We start from the raw sequence: 6,181 nt of genomic DNA, 5'->3' as shown, positions 1-6,181 counted from the left end.
GCTCAATTCAAAATAATTGTCACCCACCATCTTTGTGATTGTAAACATTCCCTATCTGAGTTGTTTAATCTTACGATAGGGGCTTCTAAGGAAATCTTTCTATAAATGTAACCATACCTTATCACTAACCTGAAACTTATGTGTAACCCTGTGTTGGTCATGTCACAGCTTGTACTTGGAATTTTACTTCTACAAGATATCATGGACTTGTTGTTGGAGGTGTTAGATCCACTCAACAAATTTGGCTACCTTGCTTGGCTCAATTTGAACATGAGAGGACTCCATCAATGAAGATGCAATGGGCATAGATACAAAAATTGGTGCTAATGTTTAGAACTTAAAGCACACCTAAAAAGGACTATGGCTAATAGAGTTGAGGATCAGTGCTTTATTATAGCTATGCTAAACATATGGAAGGTTTTCATCCCATGTATGCAGGTGCTTGGAGTTGTAGGTGTGCAAGATATGCACAATATTCCTATTTATCAATTCTGTTTGTCCATCTGATTGGGAACGAAAGGGAGTCAATTTGGACAACTTGATTTCCATGAGACAACAAAGGCTAGACCAAAATGTGTTGAGGAACCTGCTACCCCTATCTGAAGTAATGGTTCGAGGTAACCTAAATTGAACCCAAACATGCTCAAAGAAGGGTTTAGTAGTGGATTCAGCTGCGATACTATTCTTGCACGATGCCAGAATTTCCATCTTAGAGAACTAGTCGACCACCACAAACACACAATCATTGCCATGCTTAGTGGATGGAAAACTTAATCTGTAATCCATGAAGAATGGATCTGTGCCTTTTCTAGGGTAGGTAGAGGAGTGTATAACCCCTACTTTTTTTTATGGTTGGTTTAGTAATGGCACAAGTGGTGCATGATCTGATATACCATTGGATATCTTGTTGAAGCTTTGACTAATAGAAATATTGTTGAAGTATTGCTACTCTCTTATCCACACCAAAGCGCCTTGCCACCTGAATGTAATATGCCTATGATATCAACTTTGAATTCTTGCTTGATATAACAAAAAGGTCGCCCATGTAGCACAACAATGCATCTTAGATGTGGAAGTGATGAGCCTCAGTATTATAGCAAGGATGTTGCACTCCTAGGGCTGCCAAATTTACTTTATCAGCCCAGGGTTTTGTACAAGCTAGGTGGTGACAGTGCTATACGCACAACAGATTCAACATTCTACTCATGTCGCTTCTCAATTGGGGTGATAGACCACTAGGGTTTCAAACAAGTCTTCTATCGACTAGAAGGAGTTTGACTACTAACAGTGAATGTAAAGCTAGTTCTAATATAGGAAAGTAAATGCTTGTCTATTTAGGAAATGAAGCTTACTCAACGGAAAATGCCATGAATCGTCTAGCTAGAAATGACACAAATAATTTGCAGAAAAGAACTAAGAAAACATTTCATTTTATCATCTATCTATTTGGAATAATTGGACATGGGAAGTCGTTCTATCATCTTATGATTCATATATGCACGCACTAACTATCTCATGTTGCATTTGTAGAAAAAGAGTCTTTTAATTTCTAAATTCATAAATGTAAATGCTATGTTATGCTATCTTATCTTGCAGGGAAGAAAAGGCATGGGAGAGCTGGTCTCAAGTGGAACTTATAGGCATGGAATCCAAGATGAGGGCCCAACCTATACTCAAACTAGAATTTTTTTTATCAAAACAAGCTACTATAGGATATCTTGTAGCAGCTATAGGAACTACTAATTTGCTACAGGATTTCTTGGTTTTTTACATGAAATTAGCTAAAAGCTTTAGGAGGGTCAGAATAGTAGAATAAGGTGTTGGAGAGATGTATGACAGTGAGAGAAGGTGTAAGGAAGGTGGACATAACCCAAGGCTAAGCCCATCACTCTAGGGAGGTTGGATTTGCCCAAGGTGGCTATTCACGGTGGCTGCAAAACATAGATATGAACTATGGGATGGTATGCCTTGGAAATATGTGGAGAAGACTTAGATGAAGCTAGTTAGATGAGTTCCTCCCTGCAAATCAACAATCCATGCAACAAAACTTTTTTTCCTCTTCAAATATGCATCACTATATACCAACATGGAAAATATGAGTAAATTTTTGAGAAAGATGATCTATATATTGCTAATGGATAGATCTATGGAATTGAATAACTTCTAAGCTATGGAAAACTTAAGAACAAAATAATAATTGAAGGTCCTTCCTAGAAAACATAAACAATGATATCTTTAAGCATATAACCTAATCTATGTAAAGATCAAAAGTCAAACTTTGTTTTTGGGGATGTTAGAGTGGGGCCCTCTAATCATGATCCCATAAGGGAGATGAGGAAGAGGCCATTGTCAAAAGATTTTTTGGAGTACTTTCCTTCACTACTACACGACTGACCTACTTCTTCAAACTAATGGAAACAAAATTAAGCAGTCATTCAAATACTTGTTAAGCTAAAAAAACATAAATAAATTCAGCAGCTAACTATCATCTTAATCTAGGAATACAGATACAAAAATGAGAACTTATATTGCTAGGGTTGGGCCCTAACCCAGAGCTTCGGCCCTCTGAGTCAAATCACTGTTGGATCAAGGTTAAATTTCTGATTATTATCAAAATTTCAATTACAACATAGAAAATAATAGTCACAATGTTTCAGCTCAAATTGCCTCTAGGCTATATCAAAAAATAGAATCCTAATGAGTCCCTTGGCTCTCTTATTTATACAAACTAAAGCTACCAACAACTTCCTAAGAATTAGGGAGACTTGGCTCCCTAACTAGAGAATAACTTGTCCTTGACTGTCATTGGCTTGGCTTCCCATGAACTAGGCTTGCTTGGCTACTAGTAACTCCAAGTTGATGAGATATGGTGGAGGAATCTTCGAATGATTTGAGGAGTAAAAGAGGGAGACCAATATCCTAAAATATCTCTTGCTTTCCCAGCTCGAGTTCCTGCACTTAATTAACCCACAACTACTATAATTCCTGCATTTAATGAATATTAGGCCACATGACATAGCAACTCACCTTTACCCTTCTCACTAAGAAAAATATAACAAAATATGTAAATAAATGTGAGAAAAGTCAATTTTAATAAGCCGGAGAGTGGAATTGTGATTCATATAGTTTACCTATTAATGAGTCTCATCATCACCCCCCACTGAAGGTATATGTCATTTTTCTAATTTAAACCATTTAATTCACTTATAATACTAGAAATCCTTAACTTTTGGAAAACACAAATGGAACCCATATAATTATGTAAATGGATGCTAATGAAAGGTTATATGGTCATGGAGTGCGACATGTTAGTGAAATGGTGGTGATAAAGGTGAAAGTGGATGATATTTTGAATACATTTTGGAGACTCTACATACCCCTCAACTGATGTTATTGCATGTCCTCATGCAATCTACTGCATTTCTTATCATGATTTTCTTTTGAATGAGCTTGGCTTATATCAATTGTCCTTAAACATTGAATTTGGAAATTTCATTTCTCTTTGCAAAGTATTCCTTGTCATACATTTAATTGCAACATGTTTGGTTGGTTCTTGTGTGACAACCAAATCTTAATTGGCATTGGTTCTTGTGTTTCAATACCTTGTTTCTTTTTGTTGCAGCAAGATTCATTGAACATATTTAAGAATGGATCTTTAAATCAGCCATATAATATGCTCATAATTTAGGCATTTACTTGCAAATCACATAAATTTTGAACCATAATTCTATCATAATGATTAGGACAAGTATGTTATGATGAAATGAAGTGATATGAAGAGTGATCATAAATGGATGTCCCTTACCCCCAACTAAAGGTGTTTATGGTTTTTTTTAATGAGAAAGGAAATATGGTGAAGTATTTTCCAAAAATTATAACTTCAGTATTCAAGGAATTCTAGGATTAAAAGATAGAAAAGAACATACCTTTACTTACCTAGGAAGTGGACAAACTGTACATATGTAGAGAAGTTGTAGCCGCTGCTAGATCATGGAATAGAATGTACAATTTCATCTACTTCTTGGTTGCATAAATGATGGATGAGGTGGTGAAAGTGGATTCTTTATTGTTGCTGCTAAATCTGTTGTATATGTTGCGAAATGCTGAAATGATATAGTCTTCACCTGCTTCAAACCCCAATGGTACAATTCTAGTCATACGAATAAATGTGTTCTTGACGAGCATGAAGAGAATTCATTAGATTACTGACCATTGATGAATGTCATTAACCAATGCAAGGAAAACTTTCCATTGATGTCAACAAGTGCCAAGGTACATTGATCCAGGTGGCTCCAGACAGGCAAAAGTCCCAGAGGACTCAGAAAGGGTCAAAACTCAAAGTGTTTGGATTATGCTTGAACTAGGTTCATGTTGAAGATCTCGTTGTTGTGATCGCGGTGGTGAAAATGGTTCTTCAAACCGAGTCCGTATGCGAAAGCTAGGAGCAATCAAAGTTCAGGGTTGACTTGGATTACTGGGCAGGCTTCAGGAGGCAGCAATTTGGACAAAAACCGGCCACTAAATTCTGACCAACCTGGGCCAGATTCTAGGAAAATTTGTGGCCTACTTAAATTGACTCCTTTGGTTAATTTTCTGAGTTTACAAAATGCCTAATGATTTTTTTTATAACATAAAATAAAAAAATATATATTTTTGGGTGGCAGGCCACCAACCCTGCCACCTCCCCCAACAACCATTTATTATATATGCCATTAATCAAATGTGAGACCAGCGGGGATTGAAATCGTCCAACCCACATGGGCCAACCCCCACCGGACAACCCCATAATGCTACCAACGCACAACAAATATCACTCCACCCATATGGTATACAACCAAAACGCGCCATTTTAATTAAACGGTTACAAACATATTTAAGGATGGAGCTTTAAATCAGCCATATAATATGCTCATAATTTAGGCATTTACTTGCAAATCACATAAATTTTGAACCATAATTCTATCATAATGATTAGGACAAGTATGTTAGGATGAAATGAAGTGATATGAAGAGTGATCATAAATGGATGTCCCTTCCCCCCAACTAAAGGTGTTTATGGTTTTTTTTTTTTTTTTGAATGAGAAAGGAAATATGGTGAAGTATTTTCCAAAAATTATAACTTCAGTGTTCAAATAATTCTATGATTAAAAGCTAGAAAAGAACATACCTTTACTTACCTAGGAAGTGGACAAATTGTACATATGTAGAGAAGTTGTAGCCGCTGCTAGATCATGGAATAGAATGTAGAATTTCATCTGCTTCTTGGTTGCATAAATGATGGATGAGGTGGTGAAAGTGGATTCTTTATTGTTGCTGCTAAATCTGTTGTATTTGTTGCGAAATGCTGAAATGATATAGTCTTCACTTGCTTCAAACCCCGATAGTAGAATTCCATTCATGCGAATAAATGTGTTGTTGTTGAACATGAAGAGAATTCATTGGATTACCGACCATTGATGAATGTCATTAACCAATGCGAGGCAAACTTTCCATTAATGTCAACAAGTGCCAAGGTACATTGATCTAGGTGGCTCCAGACATAGGCAGAAGTCCAAGAGGATTCATAAAGGGTCAAAACTCAAAGTGTTTGGATTGTGCTCAAACTAGGTTCATGTTGAAAATCTCGTTGTTGTGATTTCAGTGGCGCGAACGGTTCGTCAAACCGAGTCCGTATGCGAAAGTTAGGAGCAATCAAATTTCAGGGTTGACTTGGATGACTGGGCATGCTTAAGGAGGTAGCAATTTGGACAAAACCCGCCCACCGAATTCCGACCAACCTGGGCCAGATTATAGGCAAATTTGTGGCCTACTTAAATTGACTCCTTCAGTCAATTTTCTGAGTTTACAAAATGCCTAATGATTTTTTTATAACATAAAATAAAAAAATATATATTTTTGGGTGGCGGGCCACCAACCCTGCCACCTCCCCCAACAACCATTTATTATATATGATATTAATCAAATATGAGGTTGGAAGGGATTGAAATCACCCGGCCCATGTGGGCCAACCCCGACCAGGCGGCCCCATAATACTACCAATGCACACCAAATATCACTCCGCCCATATGATATACAACCAAAACGCGCCATTTTAATTAAACGATTACAAACCATATGCCATATATACACATACATATACATACATATACATATACATACATATACATACATATATATATAT

Source organism: Pinus tabuliformis, chromosome Q (genome assembly GCF_031772625.1).
Source record: "Pinus tabuliformis cultivar Carrire ecotype Pingquan chromosome Q, CPIR1, whole genome shotgun sequence".
In the NCBI taxonomy this organism is placed as follows: Eukaryota; Viridiplantae; Streptophyta; class Pinopsida; order Pinales; family Pinaceae; genus Pinus; species Pinus tabuliformis.
This window is presented reverse-complemented; position numbering follows the sequence as displayed.